A 25,613-nucleotide genomic window follows, 5' to 3' on the forward strand; every position below is an offset into this window, starting at 1 on the left:
GATTACCACAGTAAGTAATTTAAGGGATCTTTATCAATTAACTACATATCAGCTAAACAGTTTATTTCAATTATATCAATACACTGTGTCAATGACTACTCAGAGGCATGATTTGAAAATAATTCTGAAATAATTCATTTAAATATTTATAATACTAGAATCAACTGCTAAGCATATAGCATTAGACTAAATATTCTAACAAAGGTGTAGGTGTGATACACTACCATCTGAAATAGCACCAAGGTTATTTTAGTATTTACAGTGGGATCCAAGGAAAACAATACACGCTACTCAGCTTGTTTTCAAGCACAATTAGTGAAAACAAGCTTGCATTAATATACTTAAAGCATTTATTTTCCAAGTCTAGTGACTGCATTCTGTAAGCTTTACCATGAATTAATGCATTTTTTAAAAAACATATTGCAAGTTACTGCTGAAGTTCCTTTTACACAACTACGGAATATAGTATTCTTGCTGAGGAGTGCAGCAGCTGGGAAACAAGATAACTGCAATGTATTAATGGGTTTTCTCCCTTGATTTTGGTTAAGACCTTTCATCCTCGTTCTTCCTTCCATGGGTAATGCTTAGGTACCTCACAGGGATGCTAGAAGGCATTTACAAATAATTACAGGACTTCACATTTGTTGTGCAGTAGAGACATGCTTATTTTCTTAAACCCACACTCCTGCAATCCTGACCTTTCCATTTTCAAAATAATAAGCACTTCATGCTCAGTTCATTTGCTGGCATGTGGTCACTTAATTCTTGCATCCTTCCCAGTCTACAAAACACCACAGTGTTTAGTCCCCCACTCAGCTCTAAACAAACCCTGAGAGAGCTTGCAAATTATGGTCGAGTCCCTTTCCTAGCACAGTTAAAGCAATGAAGCAGAGGAGGAATAACAAGGCAAAAAATAGCTTAATTCAAGCAAAGACTGAAAAACACTGGACCTGACAAACTGGGTGTACAGGTAAACAAAGAAAGCAGAATAGCACACCAGGGATGATCCTTTGTCAGTTCCCAGAATACAGCCTTCCTTGTGACATATTCCCATTTTTCCTGCCCTGGCTTACCACTGCACAGGCTTTTTCTGAGATTACACTGTTTAAGAGGTAAACTCCTAACCATGAGATACCTACTTGGTCTTTTTTTCAACAGTATTACTGTAAAGGACACTATGTAAGCATATATTCAATAAATACTGCAATATTTTTTATTTGTAGGGAGGGATCTCTTGTTTAAGTAACTAATGTTTAGCAAACAATTTGAAAGCTTCTGAAATACTTATTTTGAAAATACAAGGAATAATTACCATAAATCAGTCCCATCTATTGTTCAATGTTACAGCTGACCAAATATTTTCACCATATACTTACAAAACTGACCAGTCCTGTCAGGGTTTTAGACTTGAGGCTGATAGCTAAATCTCAGCTTACAGAAAGGTTGGTGAAAGAATAATCCCAGATTTACTCTTTGTGATTGATTTGACTTAAATTAAACTGAAAAGCAACCCAAGTAAATCTGCAATTAAGGTTTTCAATTTCAAAAAGCAAATCTCAAAAACTAAAGAATTCATTAGTAATATGAACAGGAATGAACAGAGGACATAAGCACAGAGGAAGTCTGGAACATGTTTAAAATATGAGTATCTCCAGAACTTGGAACACAAGGCAGTGACAAAAGAATTCATAAGAAGATTTCCAGACACAGAGAGATTAATTACCTAATAAAGAAGGAAAGGTACAATAAGCAGAAAGCTTTCAAGGGACAGGAACAAAGTTCAGCAGAGGAAACGAAGGTCTGGGATCAAGAAACACCGTCATGAAATGAAATGTGCCAGAAGCCAAGGCAAGTTGGAGAGGCCAAAGATACCACAACTCAAGAGAAATCGAACACAAATCAGGACTAATCTGGACTCATATCAAGAAGTCTGGAAGACCTGTCATAACGAACTGCAAACCCAATTGCTAGAATTAAAAACCAAACATTGCATCAAGTTTGGTACTGTCTCCCAGGGACACAAGAAAATGTACTGACTACAAAAAAAAACTGAGGAAAACATAATTTGGTGAATTAAGACAATTGCTAGTCTAGCCTCAAGAGTTTCTAAGCTTTAGGAAGAAAACTAAGTAATACATGGATAAATGTGATACGGATTCAGTAAAGTTAGAACACACTACCCTGACAGATCTTGTAAACACAAGTCACAAAGAAAGCACAGCCCTAGCATGCAGCACATCAAATAACATGCCACCGTGATAACGTGATTTCAACAAACACTTATTAGGATTGTCCTTAATGCAGAGTTCAAAACTCTGACTTGGGCTCAACTCTGCTGCCCTGCATAATGCACACTACCTTGCTCTGTGCTGTTCCCAGGCCTGTAGGTAAGCAGGCCACTTCTGCGGGCTCCCTGCCCCTAAGAAGGGGCTGCCACCGGCCATGCTTAACCCTCTCTGGGGAAGCAAAGCTGGTTTCTGTGTGTGTGCCTGTGGGCAAGAGGGTGGGAGGAAGAGGAGCAAGGAGGATCAGAGAGAACTGATGTAGGACAAAGTCAGGATGTGCTAGTGTTGGGGAGCAATCTGAGGAATAGTAGCTTGGTGGGAGATCCTTTCTTCCTACCCTACCTACATCCCCCCTGTAACACTCATTCAAAGTACCTGGTGATACCATGATCCTGTCTTTCAGCACAGCAAGATTCAGATCGTACCACATAGTTCTACAAAATACTTTCACTCAGAGTATTTCTGGTCAAGATAACAAAGTGTTAATGTCATCAAACAAGGCACAGGTAAAATTCATCCCAAAACACCACATGGAATTGTTCACACACATTGCCCCCAAATGAATATAAGAGGCTATAGAAATGCTAAGAATTAGAGAACTACTCTTTAAAAATTTAAAGAAAAAAATCACAACAGCTAACATTTGTTGTCTAGAAAATAAAGACTAAATGAACCTGACAAAAACATGTGTAGGATTGTTAGTTATGATCCAATCGTCCTTTAAAGTTAACACCACACCACTCTGAACCCACAAAAAACAGGCATGAAAAACAGAAGCACATTGCAATGTATGCACAGCTGCTTCAGGACAGTAAATAAACCTATGGTAAAACACAAAACTAGACAGACTTGACAGTCCTATGCTCGCTGCCTTCTGTCAGTTTGCCATGGAGCAAAACCCAGACCAGCTGACTGAGGGCAAACGGTAAAAAGAACCACTCGTGCCAGGTGTGAAGCTGTGGGATCTCACATGAATAATAGTAATGTGAATATTTTTTACTTATTTTAAATACAAACTTCATAAACTTTTTTATTCTTCACAAGTCTGTGACTCCAGCTTTTACACCACAGAGTGTAACGGCCACTTCATTATACCCAATATGGTATCTGCATTTCCCAGTACCACAGCTCAGAACTCCCTTAGGTATTTAATCACAGCTGTATACACTCACTTCATGCTACATTCTCATTCTCAGAATGGGGAATACCAGCATTCAAGAGGTGGAAAGCCCCTCGTCTAATGTAACTAACTTGAGGTTAAGTTAGCTTCCTAAAATAACCCTTCATTCCGAGACTTTTCTTTTTCCTTAGAGAAAACAGAAATTAAATATGACCAGAAATTAAATGTGACCACTAGCATTTGCCAGCAACTTGTCATTTAATACCAGAAGCTGAAATGGACTGGATTCATTAAAAATAAAACATAAAAGCAAATGTACAGGAAGACTTTCTCTTGTAAGCAGAGATCAGCTAAGTCTTGATAAGGTTATTCTCCTACTAAATAAATAAATAAACCCTTATTTTTTTAAAGATAATAAAACTAGAAGTGATATACAATCACACCACAGCTTCGAAATTTTGGCTGAAGACATCAAGGAACATTCTGCTAGGTATAATTATAGTTTTATCGCTTTAGCACCACAGCCGCCCCTACCAAGCCCCCGGCGGGCTCCGGCAGCGCTCCCCGTCCTGCAACCACACGCAGCCTCTGGCTCAGCTCCTTCCCGGGGTCCGGGCTGGGAGCGCCCTGGAGGGAAGCACACTCAGAAGTGCCTCCCATTAATTATTTGACTCAGCTGAAAGGACCACAGAAGAGCTCTAAATGTCCATCCAATTAAATTCCCCTTTTCCACAAGCAGTCTGTCCGAAGAGGCTGCTCTGACAAGAATTCACATAAACCGCCAGAGAAGAGATATGTATTTCATACTCAGACGTACAAATGCCGACCCATACTCACCCTGCCTCTCTTTACATTATAAGAAAAATGTATTGAAACAGTATTACGAACTTTAAAAGGCAATAAAAGTGGAAAATAGCGCCTGTAAATCCCGAGCCCAGCCAGACCCACGGCGGCACCGCCGCCCTGGGGTGCCCGGCATGCGGAGGGCGCGGGCTGGGCGGGCGGGCGCCCCCGGAGCTCCGCTCGCTGCTGACTCTGCCCCGCCGCGGCAGGCGCGGACACCCGTGTGGCCGGGGCAGCCGCCAACAGTGCCGCCCCGCGGGGTCCCGCAAGCACGGACTGACAGCACCGAGCCGCCCGCCGGCCCCTCCGCCTGCCCGGGCGGCTCCGCTCCGGCCCCGCGGCAGGACCGCAGCGGGCGGACCCTCCAGAGCGGCTGCACGGCCCAACCGGCGCGGGGAGTGGGCAGGAGGCAGTGACCCCACCGAGTCTCTCGCAGCCCCTCCAAACCCGGGCACGCCGGCCAGCCGGCGCCCCGCTCCGAACTTCGGCAGCCTGAGCATCAGGACGAGCCGGAGCCCCGGAGCGCTTTTCCCCCGATCCGCCGCGCCGCCCCTGCCCAGCAGCAACCCCCTCCCGCCCTCTCGCCAAGTTTGCCCGCCGGGCCGGAGGAGTGCGCGGCAGTACCTGGGGCAGGCGACGGGCGAAGCGCAGCCCGGCGGTGCTGAAGGATGCCCGGCGGGCGGAGACGGCCCCCACTGACAGCGTTTCCTCCTCCTCCTCCGGCTGCCGCCCGTGCCCGCCCGCCGCGCTCCGGGGCCGCTCCCCCTCGGCTCCGCGACAGGGAGGTGCTGCGGAAGCGCCGCACGGCCCCGTCGCCCGCCACAAAGTTTGTGCGGCTCAGCCCGGGGGCGGCGGCTCCGCTCCGCGCTCAGCCCGGCCGGGACCGGGGCCGCGGCCACTTCCTCTTCCTCCGAGCGGCGGCGCCGAGCCCCGCGCCCAGCCCCAGCAGCCCAGCCCCAGCAGCCCAGCCCCAGCAGCCCAGCCCCAGCAGCCCAGCCCCAGCAGCCCAGCCCCAGCAGCCCAGCCCCAGCAGCCCAGCCCCAGCAGCCCAGCCCCAGGCGGATTGCTCCGCCCGCCGGCCGGGGCGGGAGGTGCCCGCGCACCGCCGCCTCAGGCACGGCACCGCACAGCTCCCCGGTACTGCCCCCCGTCATCGCCGAGGATGCAAACTGGGAGCGGGGTCGGTACCTCGGAGAGTTGTGCTGCCCTTCAGAGGGACTGTGATAGGCCAGAGAGTTGGGGAAAGAAGAACCTTCTGAAATTCTGCAACCATAAATTAATAAATTTGCCTCCCTACCTGGGGAGGAATAACCCCCTGCACCAGGTCAGACAGGGGGTGACCTGCTGGAAAGCAGCTCTGCGGAGAAGGACCTGGGGATCCTGGGGTACAAGCAGCTGTCCATGTGCCAGCAGTGTGCCCTTGTGGCCAGGTTGGTCAACAGAATCCTGGGATGCATTAGATCTTTGTAATGCCAGCAGCTCCTCAACTTAGCCCTGATAAAGCCACATCTGGAGTACTGTGTGCCAGTACAGGGCTCCTCGGTACAGGAGAGACATGGAGCTCCTGGAGCAGGTCCAGTGGAGAGCTACAAAGCTGGTCAAAGATCTGGGGAGTCCCTCTTACAAGGAAAGGCTGACAGAGCTGGGCGGGATCAGCCTGGAGAAGAGGTGACTGAGAGGGGACCTCATTAATGCATATAAATACCTAAAAGGTGGGTGTGAACAGGATGAAGCCAGGCTCTCCTCGGTGATGCCAACCACTAGGCTAAGAGGCAACAGGCAGAAACTGAGCAACAGAGGTTTATTTACTGTTCCAGTGGCTGCAAACTGGAACAGACTGCAGTTTGTGGGGTCCCCCTCACTGAAGATATTCAAGAACCGCCTCAATGCAATCCTGTGCCATGTGCTCTAGGATGACCCTGCTCGAGTAGGGAGGCTGGGCCAGATGACCTGCTGGCGCTGCTTCCAATCTCTTTCCTACTAACTCTGTGACTCTCTACTGCAGCTGTGCTCCCTTCCCCCCTGCCCCCAGCCAGCGTGGGCTCTACATCAGTGCTTTCATCCCCACACTATCAAGCCAGACCTGGGGGCACTGCAGTGGAACAGGCCTCCTTATACCCAGAGCCTTGCACATCTCCTTTCAACATGCCTGTTATCTCAGATGGTGGCAAGACCTCCCAGCTCCAGGTCAAATGAGTACAGCTTATTCAGCCTCTCCTTGCAGGACACAGGCTCCAGCCCTGGCCTTGGTGGCCCTCCACTGAGCTTGTCCCAGCTTGACTACAACTTTCTTGTCACAGGATGCTGAGAGGAATGACACGTCTGGACATAGTATATGGTTTAGAAGAGCCCTAATGAGTGACTAATAGGAGTGGATCATCACTTTTACCAAGCTACTGACATGCTGTTACCTTTGTTCGTTCAGCTGCTATTGAGAAAGGCCATCCCCGCTCTTGATTTGTGCAAGGTGTCCTTCCTTTCCAGAGGCTCAATGTTTGTCCTTGTTAAATTTCAAAAAGTTTATGCAGGCCTATTCTTGAGCCTGGCCAGGTCATTTTGGACATCAGCCCAGCCCTGAACAGCACCTCTAGTATGCAGACATGTGCAAACAGGATACAACAGGCCTCCACATGGTACTGCCCTCAAAGCAAAGTGCAACCCATTAAATTGCAACTGTCTGACCCCAGTAACACAACAAGCTTTTTACCCACCTAACTGTCCAGCCATCCAGACTACAGAATCCTAAGCACATACAAAAACATCATGGGAGCCAGTGTCAGCCAACTTACTCAAGTTGCCATGGCATCCACTACCATCTCCATGCCTGCAAAGGCCTACATTTTATTACAGGAGGCAAGAGGTTGAGGCAAGCTGGAACCCTTTCTAGACACAAGGTATACAAAACTAAGCCTGTTCCAAGGGGACTCATTGATTTTAGCAGGAACTGATTTCTTCATGTTTCTCTAAACTGTCCTTCTGGTCTTTTCTGGAAATGGCCTTGCTTTAGTTAATTGTGGACCCTCCTCACCCCACTCATTGCTGTCCCTCATACACACCACAAAGTGCAAAGAGGCAGCTGCTCTCAAGGCATCAGTCACCTCTTCCCAGCACCCTCAGATACAGACCAGAACCCCAGCCCAGCCCAGGCAGATTTGTACAGGTCAAGTTCTCAGAAGAATCCCTCTCTTGATCCTCATCCATTGCTGGTAGTTTTTCACTTGCTTGAATCTTGTCTCTAAGCTCATAGGTCAGGTCATTGAGGCAAAGGTAGCCTGAGTACTTACACGTTCCTTGTTCAGCCTCTTATTGTTAACAGTTTTTTGAGAGTAACATGAGATTCCACGAGCTCTTGTATGTGTCAACACCATCCCTACGTGCTTTGACAACACTTCTGTAACTTCTTTACCATAACCTGTTCTTGCTTCCACCATGACAGTTTTGCAAGGAAGTCAAGTTAGGTGTTCCCTGCTTAGCCTAGCTGGTAGCCCAATTCATCAACAGGGTTCCTTATTTGGACCATGTCACTCTTGCATCAGGAAAAGGCTCCCCTTAAAAATCTGCCTACTTCCCTATGCTCCCTTCACTTTTCAAAGCTGCTTCCCATTTACCAGTTCCCCAAATAAGCCAAAGTTTGCTCTCTGAAGTCCAGGGACTCTGAAGTCCTCACTCCCTTCAGGACCTTGAACAACATTGTATGACCAGGACTGCTGCCAGAGTTGCTGTTTTACCACATTCCTAAACAATTCTTCCTTGTTAATGGACATCCATTAGTGCAACACCCCTGGCTGGCCCATTCAGTATATCTACCAAGATGGTTCCTGAAATCTGCAAGGTTCTTCCTCCATGCTGCCCATTCAGCTCTCAGGAAGATTAACTCCTCTCCAAAAATCAGGATCTGTGACCCATAGATGTTATTGAGTTGCTATTTTAATGAACATTCCATCATGAGTAGCTGGTCTGTAATCCACCACTGTCACTCTTAGGAGTCACTCCTTTGATCCTTACTGTTGTTCTCAACCAGCTTGTTGTCCATACAAGAGCTCCATACAATCCTGCTGCTCTTTTTACAGAGTGGGCAACCCTCCACTCTCATCTTCCCTGTCTCTCCAGAAAAAACATGTATCCATCCCAAATGTCATGCTTGTGGACCAAGTCTGGAACCTTGCATACCACCTTCATTATATTTCCCTTTATTAGGCAAGCAAGGAAATTAGGAAATCTGTTCAGTAACTCCTAAACCACCCGATTTAACACAGAAACTGCTTGAAGTCCTTGTGCTCAGCAGGCACAACTACATTTTCTATACGTGGTCCACTTAAGAATCTCTCTCCCTACTGTGTAGGTGCATAAACAAAATTAAATTCTGTAAAAATATATAAGCAAACACAGCATTGGCACCCCAATTCCTTCCTAACTGCAGAATATTTGTGTATTAAGTGCTGCTATTGTGATGGACAAAATCTATTTGAAAGTACTGCCCCTATTTTTCCCTCAAGTGCTATTGGGGAACAAAAAATTTTCTCCAGTGGTCTCAAGTCCTCTTAAAGCACAACTATCACAATTAGTGAGTAGTCAGTAGCCAATAGCTTAACATCAGAACATTGGAAATGACAAAGTCAACCTACTTCACCAGCACTGAACTAAGAAGCAAACACCAGCAATGCAATTTGGGAACTTTACTCCTCTTCTTTTTCTATTTCCTTCTGTGTGTTTTGGTTTTGTCCTCTCCCTTTCTTTTAATTATACACACAGTTTCTGCTCTATCATTGTCCCTCATCATTTTTCCTCCACTCATTAGTTTCTCTGGCTTTCTGACCGTGTGAGAAAGCAGCATGCAGTCCCATCAGGGTGCCATGTAATTGAGCTGTTTTTCTAATGCTGCTGTTAAAGCATATAGGGAAGGATTGCTAAGTGTGTAGGAAGACGTGAAAGTGCAGCTTTCCCTCTACTGTAAACACATCAGGTCACAGATGGCTCCAGAAGGATCATCCTAGGCACCAGAGCTTGCTGACACCACAGGAATTGCAGATCTACACCTCAGGGGTTGAATTGAAAGGATGTCCTTCCTACAACACTGAAGACTTTTGCTGGTGCAGAGTCGTCTCGCATATGTAAAGGAACATCAACACTAGAAAAACAACATTCCTAGACGTCTGCAGATTTCTATGAAGTATCAGTCCTGTACACATGAAAAGTGTTTCAAATTAGTGTTTACAGTGGGTCACATAGCACAAACCAGGCTCACTTCACAAGTCCATTGCTCACTTCACAAGTCACGCATCAGACATGTCTGCAAACTTAACAGGGATAAGATGTGTTTTGATGCAACAATTTCAACCTGGAACTCCTCTACTCCAGCATTAATACACAACCCATTATGTCATACCTGCAATTTATTTTAGTAGAGGCAAATTTGAATTAAAAGTTGCTTCCAAAGGATTTTTGACATTAAAATATTTTCGTCTGACTACAGAAGTATTTTAGAGAAGCAGCAGATTGATTACCAGGATAGACATCTCTACTATCACCTATTTAGGTGTGTCAACATTGAAATTCAACAAAATGAAGATGGTTCAAGTGGCTGGTTGAAGCATGGCATAAAATCCAAATTGATACTCTACATCTAAACTATTGTTTCCAGACTACCACTGTAAGAATTTCAGAATTCAATTTGGCTTGCTAGCATTCACGTATTCCTTTTAGGAATATGCACTTTTGCCATATTTTGAAATTACTTGCCTCTCTCAGAACCATTTTGGTACAGATCTGATAAGATATGATCTATAACGTATTTTATCTGTAATAGGTATTTTGCATGGTACTTCAAGAACAGGCAATATTATTTCCATGAGAAGTCTGATCAACTTGAAAAACTTAAACAAGCATCCTAGACATTTCAGAGTTGTGTATGTATACATACATATATTTGTATACACACACCCCTCCCTCCCTGCAGAACAATGCACTACTGCAAAGCACAAGTGACTTGGTAATTAAATAACCACCATTTAACTATAAACAACTGGAGGACCTTATTGCTTTAATCAACAGTAAGATGTTGCCCCTAGACACTCCATTAGGGAGTATTAGTTTTCCATTTGAGTTAAAAAGGGCTTTGATATGTTTTAGTTCTGTGTCTAGCCAGTGTAATCTCTCTTGTAAATCCCCACACTTAGCAGTGCAGAGCTCTACAACCTGCTGTACCACAAGCAGGAGTGATCACATTTTCCATTTGCACTTTGTAGTCTTGGGTGCAGCTGGGTAAGGCAAGTTCCACGTAGGTGTAAATTGCTACTGGTAAAGCACTGAAGAATTGTGCTTGGTCAAATATCTGTACTTACTTTGGCCTAAGCAGAGAAGATTATATATTGTGAAAAACAGCATGTAATCACATGCACAGCATTCTCTTATGCAAGGTGTTTCTAGTTATGCCACTAAATAATCCCTTGCTTGGCTATTCCAAGCATTATTTGAGCAACTAATTGGAAAGATACACATAGGCGTAAGGCAAAGCCATTCATTTATTTTTTTGCATGACACTCAGTGCAATGCCAGTTGTTGTTATTTTCACTACAAAGTTAGACTCCAGCATTCAAGTTAACCACGTCTCATTTTTCTAGTTTTCGCAATTGTGCGAAAAATACTTAAAGGTCATTTAGAATAAAATTTGTTTCCTCTGTCAAAAAGCAAGACACTTGCAACATCACACTGAACAGGACTTGTTAAAACTTAAATTACTTCTGACTAAGTCCTGTTAATCAAAAACAGATACCAAAATAACAGTAAAGAAAATTAGTTTTGTTACCACTGTCCCAAAGCATGTTTATTAACAGGACAAAATATGAAAGAAAACACCAAATTATAAAAATCAGGCTCCATTTGAGGTAGACAAGACATTTAGACTATTTTCCTCAGATCAACAGTGCAAACTTCCAAGAAACATCTTAATTACCCAAAGATTAAACATTTTTCTTACTTGTTGAGATACCATTTTTTTGATTTCTAGTTTGTATTTTGAGCCCTGTAGTAGAAAGTATCTTTGTCTTACCAGTGCCAAATACATCATCTTGTCTGTACTCACTTCCATTTTCACCTCAAGTGGTATGAATTGGTTTGATTGCTAGAGAAAACAATTCCCTTAGTTTTGCACAATTCCATAGTGCCAAGCAACCTGCCACCAAGGCATCTCCAAGAAAGGATCTGTAACTGTCTGACCCCTGTCTGGTTCCAATTTGTTTTTCCAAGACTCTTGCACTTGCAAGGTCTTGAACATCTTTTCATTTTCAATATTTGAGTCTTCAACAGGCTGAAGCACTCAGGACACAGAGGTGATGATAAGCTTGAGTGGAAATAAGAAGTTTCAATTTTTATGAACTCTTCTCTTATTGCAAAGAAATTATATCATTGGGTGTTATTCAGAACTACACCACAGCTTCTCAGTAATACCAGGAAAACTGCCTCTAAATCTAAAGGAACTCAGACAGACTAGAAAGCTCTCAAGTAGTCAGAACTAGACTGTTGCTAAAGAGAGAATCAGACCAGTCCCCAGCTGGTAATGGTGATGGTGGTATAACCCCTTCTCCCTCAGCAGCAGCACACAACTTGACCTTTGCTCAGAAGTGACAGCTACGTGTGCCTTTCCAGGGTTTCAGAATATGGAGGCAACCTATGCCTCAGACTAGCTCAAAATTTTAGCCCAATTAGTTATTTAAAATAGCACATATTTTATTTCCCATGAAGAATAACTTCAATAGAAATCCTATCACTACAGCATTTTAATGGCACAGGACAATATTTTTTAGTTTCTTATTATTAAAGAGCTTCTATTGCTTATTTGCCAGCAACTACTAGGGAGCTGCCGAGGCTGGGTATAATTAGGGATCAGTTTTCAATGTGGAAGCTCTTTCTGAAAGCTGCTTTCTATGTCTTAAAACTTAACATACACTTATGGCCATAAATTTCTGAAGACTACACATATTTATATAACAACATGTGGACGTAATTTTGACATGATGAGTATATGATGGGATATGCCTCTGTAGGAGCAAGAGGAAAGCTGTGGCTACATGTAAGAATTACTAACCGTTCATTTAATTCATCCCTATTTATTTTACCTTTCTTGAATGTTTCAATACACATCTGACAGATACACAGATTTCACATTCTCAGGTCATTAATAACTTTGATTAAATCCAAGCTGTAGAAGAACCTTCAGAAACAGAAGAGATATGCCCCCAAATGGCTGCATATAACAGAGCATTGTCCAGTGAGCAAGATTTATTGCTGTTATCAAGTTGGCACTAAAGCTGCTCTTGCTCTGTCATCAGAACAGTGGCCAAATTTTCACTGTCAGAAGTGCCAATCTAACGAGCATTAGAGAAGCTATGACCTGTTTCAGATTACATTCCACAAGCTGTTTCTCTTGCATGGGTGCTTCAAATACATGCAAGTGAAAGCTCTCTATAAAAGGTCAGCTAGTTGTAAGCCAGTGCCAAAGGAGAAGACTTAATGTTAACAAGAAGCACTGCATTACTAAAGGAGCTTGAATATATGCCTTTTCCTATCTTTAGATATACAGACTAAGCGCTACTTAGTGCCATCAGTAAGGAGTTAGATACATACTCATACATATTTCTGTCTCTTGAACATTCCTGTAGTTTAACAGAGCCCTATAAAGCAAACAATGCATTTTTACATTTCTTCATTGCATTAAGCTAAACCACACATAAAGGAAAGTAATTTTTAGAACTTTTGAAGTTTTAGATTTCCACCTACCTGGTACCCACCTGTGCTAATGAGGTCAGCTGAGATTCTCATTTGAACAGATTTCACTAATATGAAAAAGGATTAGACAACCAAACTTTAATGCAAAAATTCATAAATTTTTTACTAAATGTTAGCCAGTCTATTATCTTTGCAGTAGATGGATAGGTAAAAGACACCCCACAAAAATACCATCCCACAAATTTCATAGAGTCATGAGTTGGAAGCAACCCATTAGGCTCATCAAAGTCCAGCTTCTGGTCCTGCACAGGACAGCTCCAAGAGTCATACCATGTGCCTGAGAGCACTGTCCACGTGCTTCTTGAACTCTGACAGGCTTGGTGTTCTGACCATTGCCCTGCAGAGCCTGTTTCAGTGCCCAATTATCCTCTTCTGGAAAAACTTTTGGCTAATATCCAACCTAAACCTCCCATGATACAGCTTCATGCCATTCCCTTGGGTCATGCCACTGCTCACCAGAAAGAAGGGATCAGTGTGTGCCCTTCCACTTCCCCTCCTGAGGAAGTTGCAGCAGCCCAGCTACTCCAATGGCAAAAGAGAGATTAGACTAGGCAAAAGACTAAAAGGGGTCACTATCTTGAAGTTATGAACACTTGATTCTAACCTTCTTGGAAACTTCTGGAGTTTGCTTTGTTACCATCTGAATAAACACTACATAGATATAGTCCTAGGAATTTCAGCACTTAATGTAAAGAAATGAAAATTAATATAATGAATGAAAAAGTAAGTTGCAATGAATTCATCCTTTCTGCAAACTTAGGATCTCACACAAATTGCACATGAACTGTGTATTCTGAGTGCATTGTTTTATACACCAGAAGTATCACTGTGGCCTCAACTACCTTACCTATAAGTTTTCTTTATTCTCAGACTTTTCTCAAACAGTGATCAACCTGATAAGGTCTTGATGAGTTGAGGGAAACGCCTTGACCCCCTGGAGGGATGCTGACAGGACAGAGACTCCAGTGTCTCCCTGAAAGTGCTTATTGATGGGGTTACCGAAGAATGGAGTGTTACAGAAATGATACGTGGTCTTTCTTGGCACCCTGTGGCACCCTGCAGAGACCCGAAGATCCACCCCTCAGGCATCTATCACTCCCAAAGTATTAGCTTTAGTCACACAATCTACCTAAAGGAAAAAAAAAAAGGTAGAAGAAGAGATTGGGCTTGAGCAAAAACTGGGGAGAAAACTTCCACCACCTGTGGGAAGGCAACCTACGAGGTATCCTGTCTCTCCCACCACCACCCCCACTCCATCGGACATTGCAGGGGTAAGCAACCAAATTCTTATTTTCCTATGCCTTACTAATTATAATTTGTTACAGCTCACCGGGTGTATACGTTAGTGGGAAGCAGCTATATTCTTCCTGTTGCTTTTCCTTTGGGTTACTGAGTGTTTAAATGTGGTGTTGAGCTGTGTTTCTGGTTAGTAATCTGTTAGTTAAGTTTGTCGTGGGAGGGGTATACTGCTGGAGTTGCCTGTAAAATGTGTTTTGTGACAGTTTCTTTTGTGGTATTTTGTCATCAATTAAATACAATCCTGCAGCCGATGTTACCGACTAAGCAACCGATATAGGCATTGTCACATACTTGTATTAATAAAAGTTACTTTGGGAGCTGTTCTTGCTATTAAGTGTGGTCCATAAACTGAGTATCAGAGACCTTTCCAGGCAGTTGCTGTCCTGTGTTGTCTCCTCAGGTGAGACGCAGACAGGCTGATCTGGGTTATATAAAGCTCTGATGTTCTGGGCCACTTATAGTTAGTAAGTTCTCCCTGGCTAAAATGTGGTCTTCATAGGAAGGTTGAAAATCTTTCCAGCCTGTGTTCTGTCCCATGTTCGACAGGCAGTGCTGGGTTCATAAAGTTTTGATTGTTCCGAAGACGCTTATAAAGTTATTATAGCCAATAACTTTATATTAATATAGGTGGGACTAGAAATCTCTGCCTTTCTGTCCCTCTCCCCCCTTTCACATGACACAGTGCTTTACCCTCCCCAGTAAAATGTGTAAGACCCTTTTCAGATATCTTTGTTGTATAACTGCATCAGGTATTGCCAATAAGATAAAGTTTGACATAAGAGAATGTGAACAAGGACCGCAATCTAACCCAGACTCCTAACTAGCAGCATAAAGAATGAGTATCAAAGAGAACTTTCTCTTCTGTATCCAACTAGAAGGGACAGTGCAGGACAGGAATAGATTGCTTTGAAGAGAGTCAGTTATCAAGAGAAAAGCATGGAGTGGAGTAGCTAGAAAATAGTTTCGGATTTTGAAAACTGTAAAACCATATCAATCCAGGCAGTCTCATTATGGAAGTGATTTCAAAAGTGATTTCAGCATTCAGAACTTTGGGACATGAGACAGAAAGCCAACAGTCTTGAAGAGAGCTGCCTGAGCACATGATGAATTAACAAAGCAAGTAGCATTCAAACAAGATAAATGTGGACTCTATATTCATTGGCATTTCCATACAGACACAACATAAACTTGTCTATGTAATCTGTGCACTTGTACTAATAAACAAATATTTTGAGTTGACTAACTTCCTGTAACTGCAAAGGCACTACTTGCTGCACTATTTTAGTTTTCTGGAATAGTAAGAGGCAGAACCTGCTGCAAGTCTTTAGAAGCCTTACTTTGACATGCAATGCTCTTGGGGAACAGTATTTGAAAAATAAACCCATTAAGTTTCACCTCTGACTTGACAGTTAAGTATGAGTATTTAAAGTATACCCTCGTTGTCACAGGTAACAAATACAGTAAGAAAATAGTAATGGCATTTGTAACTAGTCACAGCCTTTAATTTTCCCCACTAGCTCCACATTCTCTTTGTTACTAGGTATAAAGTGAAGCACACAGGTTGAAGGAGCAAATAATAAGATTCCTAAAATTTAATATCACAAAAATCTAGTTTGCAAACTTCAGTTTCCTAACATGTTAAAGAGACTGAGGTTTAACTCTCCATGTTATTTAACTCAGACAAAAGTAAAACAAATTTTGCTCTTGAGTAAGGCAAGACAGAGATTCTCTCTGTTTCTGACAGAGCCTTGCCAGGGGCACTTAATGGGCATTTCGGCCAGTCCCCTTAACTGCTCCATCCTTAAACTGCAACAGAATTCTGTTTCTAATTAGGTTTGAGACATCTGCTTTCCATGTTGAAAAGCATTCTTTCCAAAATACTAACAGTACTATAATATGATTTCTGTGTCATCCTTAGCTTGTACATATGTGAAGGAACAGACACAGAAACACAAATTTCGTACTTTTTGAAGCTGCACGTTACAAGCCAAGCAGGCTGGTTTGAGATAATACATCATCTGGTGCCAAAACACAGACCCCTGCCACTTGGATTAAGAGATCCCTCTAGTCGTTTGTAACAGATCTGCTGCCAAAACTCAAAGCTTCAAGATGCAGTCAGGAGTATCCCTGGCTACGTACGTCCCCTATGTTTTTTACAAGAATCAGATGATACTTCATCATATACACTAAGAACTTTCCTGGATTAGCTGGTCCTGTGGCCTTAGGAGCTGCTTCTAATCCTGCACACAGGATATTTTTGGCTGTTTAGGCAGCATGTACACAGCACTTGAAATGAACATATTCACAACAGATACTAAGTACTTCTGAAGAGTTCTAGGTATAAATACATAGTATTATCTACTATTGCCTTTGTTTTAGGCAGTTGCATCACAGGTTGTTTTCTTAATAGAGAACTTAAATTCTTTTCACAACACTGAGTATGGCAGAAAATCCATTAAAGAATCCTCAATAGTCTATGAAAGAATTTTGCTTCATAATTTGATTTTTTAAAAGTTTTTTTACAGTAACAGCTTTGTTGCAAGCTAAAGGATTGTTATTTAAGATAAAGCATTACTAAGTCTGTAAAGGCAAGGATGAAAACATATTGGACTCATACAACAAATGTAATTCCTGCATTTTATGACATTATGACAAAACACTCCAGTAGAGCCTGCCTTGCTATTCTCTTTACTATTTACCAAAGGGAAAAATGAAACACAAGATCAAAACCTGAGGCACAAGCTACTAAAACTGAGCATGTTCTCAAGGATCTATTTTCTTGCCCTTTTACTCATCCATTTACAGAGAGGTTTCCAATAATGACCTAGTAATGAACTAGACAAACCTTGATCTGGACACGTATAGTAGTTCTTAACTAAGATTGTTTCAGGGTCACCATCAAATGTAGAAACTCAGCAAAAATAATACTTTATTACTTTTTACCTCTTCAGTGCTGTTTCTATACTAACAAGATAAGCAAATATATAAGTGAACTCTCTTTTTTTTTTTTATCTGTTCACTGTTGGCTTCATAATACACTGTCATAAAGTGTCATTTATATTGGAAAATGTCACCCAAGAAAGCAAACATTTCATAGAGAGCATAATTCCCTAGGGGAAACAGACATAGCAACTGAAAATTAAATTATCTACAATTCCTGCTGGGTAACTGCCTCCCTTTCTCCAACCAGCCTAAAGGGATCTAGTCCTAGGAAACACTGAAAACAGCAGGTTACACTGAGCACTGGTAGCAAGGATAAACCACATATCTGAGTTCCTATCCATTGCCAGTTACTGTGCTCCGTTTACAAGAACAGAGATCAAGAATGAGTATCCAGTTTAAAGAAATGGTCCATATTTTTACTCATTTCAACCCACCTCTGTGAAAAAGGGAACAAAGAAGGTGGCTAAATGAGTACATTCAGAATATGCTGAGTTTTGAGTATCTCTATGGCTTTTCTTTTTACTGTTGTACATTTATCAAATTTTGGGATTGTAGAATAAACTAGACTTACCTGAAAGCAGAAAAGAGGACCAAGGGCTTTTCCTACTCATACCCCTTTGAAATACTGTCCAGTTCATTTAAGGATTTATTTGTAAGCACTGTACAAATAAAGAGAGGAACTGAAAAGAGCTACAAATAAGCTGACAGGAATTTTTCAGCTATGGGGTACATCAGTTGTTTAAACTTCCCAGTCCTGCTTCCTTGTGAGTGCCCGGCACTACCCTGATGACACACTGGGATCCAGTGTCAAAACTGTTCACGAGCCCTGCCCTTCTGCCACACCTACTATGACTCATAACACAACCTCGGGTAATTTACAAAGTGTTCTCATTGCATTTCTTAGAGACGTATTTTTTAATGCAGACAATAATTAGCCAACAGTAAGAACTTCTACATTCTGCACTGGACAGTTTTTATTGTAAAAAGGACAGACCACAGTGTCCCCCAAGAGAAAGGTTTTTAAAATTACAGTATTTGGCAGGTTTCTGTTAGCTTCATGCCCCACCTGCTGGCTGACGACTAAATGACAGTGTGACACTTCCCAAAGAAGTCACACGCCTATTATTCTATCACCAGTAGGTAGCCCTGCGCTGTCATGGCAACTGGTCCCATTCTGCGCAGAAGATGGACTGCACAGCTGGGTCCACCACAGCATGAAGATTAACATGCAGAAAGAGAACTGAAATGGTTATAAAAAATACGTTAGCCAGATTTACTACACTGAGGCATAATGTAAGAAATGCTACAAAACCAATGAACATCTGATGTTAGCCTGCAAGAATTCCTACACCTTCATCTGCACCCAGCACAATCACCATACTGCGTTAGGTTCAGGTATAGTTTCTCAAAAATCAAGGAATCTAGGAAAAAGGACAGAAGTCAAGGCTTATAATGTAAAAATATTTCAGTCTCATTTATTTGAGAATTCTCTTTGGAAGAAGAGTTTTAAGGCTTATTTTAAAGAGTAAGTAACCTAACCTCATTTGATTGAAGGACCCCTGCTTGCACTTAGTGCTGGCCTGACTTTAGAACCTGCTTAATAATTTGAAAAAAATAGAGTAAGAGCCCTTTTAGAAGCATCCCCCCCCAAGCTTAGGGAAATGGAATGAGTAGACACCTGCTCAGTGGTGCTGAGACATAAAGTGTTTCTGCAGTGGCCCTGAATTTACACAGAACCTAGAAGATGTTCTTTCCCTAGACATAGAAGCATTTACTAAGATGTCAATTCCAGGATCATTTTTTATTTCCATCTACTGACTCAGTAGCTCAAGACTTTTGAACTTCTTGCAGATATTCCTGCATGTATCAACTGCCCAAAAGGCTGTTTTTAGAAGCTGCACACACACAGTCAAGTTACATATAGCAAGAGAAGTACAATATCCCTTTTCAGGCTTCCTTCACTCCAGCTGATCCCCAAATGACACATTTGGACCGTGTCAATGTAAGAAAGCAGGCTTTGGTGTGAGCTGTGACACAGCACAGCAGCTCCCCATCTTCCAGCAGCCTGGTGTTCTGAAGTGCTGTGCACCTTACTGAGTCCCCAGAAACCAGGGCAGAACAAAGCTCATCAGCTCAGACTTCACAATCTACCAACAGGTAACACAGCACTAAAAACAAAAATTTCTGAAACTCCACTACAATCAATCTTCTTTATCTTACTTTGAAAGATTTTTTTAAAATCTGTTAACACAACTACACTTACAATTAAACTACTCAAGAACACCTAAGAAAACAAGTGATTTCAGAGTCTGTCTGCCTCCTAAGTCAGGGGATATCCAGTGCAACAAGTCAGCTTTTATGAATACTGTAACAAAGACCAGAGAGACTTCTCTCACTGTCAAAAACAGATGCTAGCATTTACAAGAAATGTCTTATCAATAAAAATCTGTGTCCTGGTTTGGACTGAGGTAGTTAGTTTTCCTTACAGGGGCTGGCATGGCTAGGTTTTGCATTTGTGCTGAACACAGTAATATAGGGAGGATTTTGCTACAGCTGACAAGTGCTCACACAGTCATGGATTTTTACACTTCTCATACTGCCACACTGGCAAAGAGACTGAGGGTTCATGGGAGGTTGAGACAACACACAGCTGGGACAGGTGACTCCAACTGACTAAAGGGATATTCCATATCATATGACATCATGCTTGATATATAAAGTAGAGGGGAAGGAGGAGGAAGGGGAGAACATTTGGAATGATAGGAATTGTCTGCCCAAGTAACTGTTATGCACTGGAGATGGCTGAACATGTGCCTCTCCCTGAGGAGCAGTGAATTCAGTCCTTGCTTTGCCTGCGTGCACGGCTTTAGCTTTTTATCTCAACCCACAAGTTTTCAAGCTTACACCCTTATTCCCTCCCCGATCCCACTCCAAGGACAGCAAGTGTCTGCATGGTACTTGATTGCTGGCTGGGGTTAACCACAACCTTCTCTTGGTTGGAACACTTTTCCCTAGAAGAGATTCAGTAAGTTGCTTAACTATGTATGAAGTTCTCTTTTCTAGGGCAAGTAGAATCAGTAGTACCAAGCAAGCAACATCAATTAGCATGTCTAACACACAGTGCTGTAGTTGTCATTTTTATCTGCACAAGCAAAACATCTAACAAAAAGGAGTGACTTTTTTTTTTCCTCTGGCATTCTAAGCAAATCAATTCTGCATATTTGCTCAAAATAAAGGTAATTAACAGCCTTGGGGGAAATCTTATTCATGCTTTAAGGTTTGTCTGTATGCTACAAGCACATACCCGGACCAATGTTTTCAGTGCGATTTCTGTTTGATATCTCATAGCTACAGCCACATCCTGTTATGTAGGCCTGGAAGCGAGAGCCCTCTGATGGCTGCAGTGAAAACATCACCTGGAGCATTCTTGAAACCTACCTGCAAATCACAAGTGAGCTACTCAGTGCCTTGGGGTATTGTACCACCAATCCTGGCACAGGAGTTTTCCCCCAGTAATGTAAAGTGCTGCCTTCAGACTGGCACCAGCTGTTCTCTGGGTACCCAGCCCACTGAGGTAGAAGACAGGGATGGAAAGCAAAATGAGGCCCCCCCATAACTGAGGAGGTAACAGCGACCTGCTACAACACTTGGACATACACACAGGGCCAGGTAGGATCCAGCCAAGCGTACTGAGCAAGCTGGCAGAAACACTCATCAAGCCACCACTTTCCATCATTTACCAGCTCTGGCTAACCTGGGAGTACCAGTCAACTGAAGTTAAGAAATCTGATGTCTCTCTGCAAGGAGGGTTGGAAGGAGGGGACCAGGGAACTACAGGCCAATCAGCCTGATCTCAGTGCCAGGGAAGGTTCTGAAGCAGATCATCATAAGGGGCATCACGCAGCATGTACAGGACAACCATAGGATGAGGCCCAGCCAGCTCAGGTTTAGGAAGGTAGGCTTGTCTAACCTGATTTCCTTTTATTACTAGGTGACCCACTTAGTCGATCCTGGCTGTGGATCCTGGACTTCAGTAAAGAATTTGAGTTTCCCATGCCATTCCCCTGAAAAAATCAGCTGCTCAAGGACTGTACAAGCAGATGGATAAAAATCTTCCAAGACAGCTAGACCCATAGTGTTGGTGAATGGAATTACATGCAGCTGGTCGGTTAGGGGGGCTCCCACTGGCTCAATATTGAGGCTAGTCCTGTTTAGTACCTTTATCAATGATCTGGATGAGAGCAACTGCCTCCTAAGTGTATTGCACAAGACAGGAAGTTGGGCAGGAGCAGGGACCTGCTGGAGGGTAGGAAGGCTCTGCAGCAGGATCTGGACTGTTGGATTGATGGGCCAGTTGTAGAAGGTTCAACAAAGCCAAGGCACTTGGGTCACAGACAACTGCACGAAACACTACAGGCTTAGGAAAGAATGAATGGAAAGCTGCAAGGCAGAAGAGAACGGTGTGGGCCACCCATGGTGCTGGGGACCTTAGTCCCAAGGTACCATTATGATTCAGACACAGAGCCTACAACTAAACACTGGGGCTCCAAAGGACATGAAAATGGGGAAGTTTGTTGGCAGCTAGAAGCCCCCTTTGGGACTCGCCCCCCTCTCTCCCACCTCACCACTTCAGTGAAAAAAACAACTGGAATAGCAGTATTTCAGCCATGGCCAGGACTCCTGCAGAAGAGTTGTCCCACACTGTCACATGCATGCTTGGCTTCCCACTTACTCTACATCTCATGTCTCTACAGTGCTAGACTAGAATCAAGCTCAACAGGCTCCTTTACCCACTTTTTCCACCAAGCCTGTTCCCTTGGATGTGGTTTTGCTGGATAGTACGTAAATACAATAGGAATCTCCTTCATACGTTTATACATGTCACCAACTAGATGACAAAGCACTGTTTGCCCCTTTTACAAGTTAACTAAAGGTGGTCCATCCATCTTTGTCAAAATTGGTAAAATTTTTGTCCAAAACTGGTTATAAGTCATGATTTAGCTCCAAACTGATGTGATAATGCCTACAGTTCACCTAGATGGTACTGATATCATCACAATGGTCATCAATGTGATTCTCACCATACAGCAGGTTACAGCTGGCAGTTTGGAATCTGTCAAATTCTGCATGGAAGTGGCTATGGCCAACCATCGCCTGCATCAGCATCTGGTTTTGCCATGTCTTCCCCAGCTCTACCACCCTGGGCTGCAACCAGCAGGGGGCCCAATGGCAGCAGCACACTGAGGTCAACCCTAGCTCGGCCTGACGGAAAGGAGGCTTAACACTATCCTGTCTTAACGGCCCTACCCTCCAAGCTGCTGTCACTCTATATATCTTTACTTTCAGCTCTGACATTTTATTTCACTGCAGTATGTTTTTCAACATAAATCGTGCCCTCAATAAATTTGCTAGTCTCCCAACCTTAAAGGAGCAGAAAACCCTTTTTCATGTTTGTCTTGAGCATCAAGTACATAGAAGTTCACATTAACTGAAAAAAAAAAAAAGAAACCTTTGAATTTATTCACAGAAGTTAAAGCCAGTAGAGTAAGTGGAGCAATACAAAAGTCTTTGTAAACTCAGCTAGGGCCTTTTTAAAAAAGTTAGATAATGTATGCATATTTGTGTCCTGCAGTTCAGCCTGAATTTTTAGAGTAGAAATGAAAAAGTCAAGTAAGAAACCATGTAGATTGTAAAGCTTCTTTCGGGTTTTCGTGGAATGACATATTTCATATGAAAAAGCCCATTTGTCATGATAGCCTGGATTTTTTTTTAACTTTATTAGAAACACTGAAAGTGACAGACACTAAAGCTCTTAAAATATATATTATTCCTAAAACACTGGTCTATCAAGCAATTCCTGCAAGGAATACACACTGTATACCTGTTAAAGGACTTTTTAGAGAAAAGTTTTGTTTCTTTGTAGCAATCCGGGATCAGATCACTTTGATGTTAAAACACAATTCAGCTTGGGTTTAGCATATAAATACCTACAAGGAAAAAAATATTTTCATTTTTACAGAAAATTAGTGTTCTGTGACAGACAATCATTCTAATGGAGATCAAGAAAGCCATCTGTCTGGTTACCTCATTCCAAGAATAATTCTGTCAGGTGGCAAAGCTCGTAAAGAGTATGAAAAGGCCAGGCCACCAAGCAGCAAACTGGGGCACTTCGGGCAAGAGCTGTGACACAAACCAAGTATCATAGCTCGAGAATAGAAAAATACGTTTACATTTACTTGGTATCTTGTCTAAACAATTGTTTCTTTTGACAAAGACTTGTCTTAATATTTAAAGGAGACTCAATGCTTTGGGTCCCACAGACCATGTGCAAAGCAACAGCAGATCCACCAAGACTCCCAGCTGCCTGCTGGCCCACAATTAACACAGTCCACTTGATTTGAGAGTACAAGAGGTACAAATTTTTAAGAAGCTCTAACCATACACCTGTTTTGGAAATGCCTACAGCCAGACAGTAAACAGACATCTCAACTTTCTGAATGCAACACAAACGAGATTCACCTACTGGCCTTTTGTTATGCTTACAGGGGGTACTTCAAAACAACATTAAAAATGCATTTTCTTAGTTACAGCTATTTATTTTTACTGCCTTATGCTTAAAAACGTACAATTCCCTGATGGGATTGAAAAAAAAGTTTAATTCCCTAAGGGAGTGGCTAATAAAACCAGCACAACATGACCTAATGGAAAGAGGAAGTAAATGGCCCTTGTAAGGCCTTGGCTATGCACTTCCCTGCGATAACCCTTCTCAGCGTGCCTCCAAGAACAGTTCCTAACTGGCACCATCATTTCTAACACATTCAACATCAACTCACTCACCAGATGGTCCTGTGGGTAACACTTGAGTCAAATTAACAGAAAATGTGCACTCTGTGGAGGTATCTTCTGGTTTACCTCTTCCTTTGGTGTTGAGACTCTTCAATGAGAGCTACACAGGCACTGTCAGTGTTTTCTTAGAGCTACAGCGTAAAGCCTCAGATACAGCCTGGGGCAACCAAACCAACTAGAACATTAGGTCAAAATGCCACCTGCATTTGCAAAGAAACGGACATCAGTAAACTGACATCACAGCTTTTTAACAGCCCATTAAGGCTATTTAGGTTTTTGAAGGTGAAAAGGACACAAAAGCTGGTAACACAGAAGTGTAGGATAATCAAGGTACTATCTTTATAACAGCAGTGTGATAAAAACATGGCAAAATAGGTATTATGGAAACAATTATATCTTCAGTGATATGGAACAGTGAGTAAAAAACTGCTTTAACAGGTCAGTCTATGAAAACACTGAGTATAATTTTTTGAGCCACTTTATGCAGCATTGTAACCTTTTCCCCCACTCCCTTTAAAGAACATTTTATCCAGAACATTCCTGCAAAGCAGTCCTTGGACATTTTTCGTGTGCTAACATATTCAAGTCTGTAGCAACCCAGTTCCTCCCAGACATTTTACTGCATCTACTTTTGGGTAGGTCTCTGCCTGGCCATTACTACTTCTAAACTTTCTGAAAATTTGAAGCAGAGTAGGTAGTTCCACACAAACTCATGCATACATCCTTAACAAGGGAGGTACATAACTTTCTTTTATTGTCTTGGGAGACTAAGGTCTTTGAGTAAGAGGAGAAAAGGAAGCTAGGACCCAGTATAGTATGAAAGACTAAGAGAGTTCTCAGTTCTACTCTTTTAAAACTGTAGCCAATTTCTACACAAAATGAAACTCTGTTACCAGAGATTCACAGTAACTGGAATTCTTGTGCAGACTAATTAAATCTTTAACAGCTTTAACAAATGGTTAGTTAGACTTGTCAATACAAATTTAGGAAGCCAAGGCAAAATAAAATTTATTTCACTCTTTCAAAATACACAACTAAAAGCTACATGATTATTAGTCATACAGATAGTCTTTGATTAACATTGCACATCACATAACAAAAGTGTATTTTAAATGCAGTGTTTTCTCAGAATGTTAACATACAGACACTGTTAAAATTTTTCAAGTAAAATATCATACTCATACTGAGTAGCCAATACAGATAATTATGTTCTTGCATTTTAAGTTAAGATACAGGCATTTTAGGAATCTCTTCATTACTTACCCAAAAATAATAGCAATGCTCAAGACTGCAGGTACATGAAGTGTCATTAATAAACATAACCACGTTGATTATGTTGTCTAAAGGCAACTATGACTTAAAAAGGGCTTCAGCTCAGTTACAACTTGCCATCTTCTTTTGCACTGATTTAAGAGCTCAGTTTCAAAGTACAATCTCTTGGGCAAATAACTATTTCCATTTTTGAACTGCAAGAGTTAACCGGTCAGCAAGTC

General features: G+C 42.3%; 1 protein-coding gene across 2 annotated transcripts in view; it reads right to left on the reverse strand.

The window, feature by feature from the left end:
* The window catches only part of RFTN1 (raftlin, lipid raft linker 1), a 95,093-nt gene extending 89,980 nt beyond the window's left edge, over positions 1–5,113 (reverse strand). The window contains exon 1 of one of the 2 annotated variants that reach the window (XM_071561044.1): positions 4,873–5,113. The gene's annotated coding sequence lies outside the window, so the exon portion shown is untranslated. Of the gene's footprint in view, positions 1–4,242; positions 4,296–4,872 lie in introns of those variants that run through there. The other variant, XM_071561043.1, reaches the window with a different exon arrangement.
* Between the last annotated feature and the right edge of the window lie 20,500 nt (positions 5,114–25,613).

This window comes from Pithys albifrons, chromosome 7, assembly GCF_047495875.1.
Source record: "Pithys albifrons albifrons isolate INPA30051 chromosome 7, PitAlb_v1, whole genome shotgun sequence".
In the NCBI taxonomy this organism is placed as follows: Eukaryota; Metazoa; Chordata; class Aves; order Passeriformes; family Thamnophilidae; genus Pithys; species Pithys albifrons.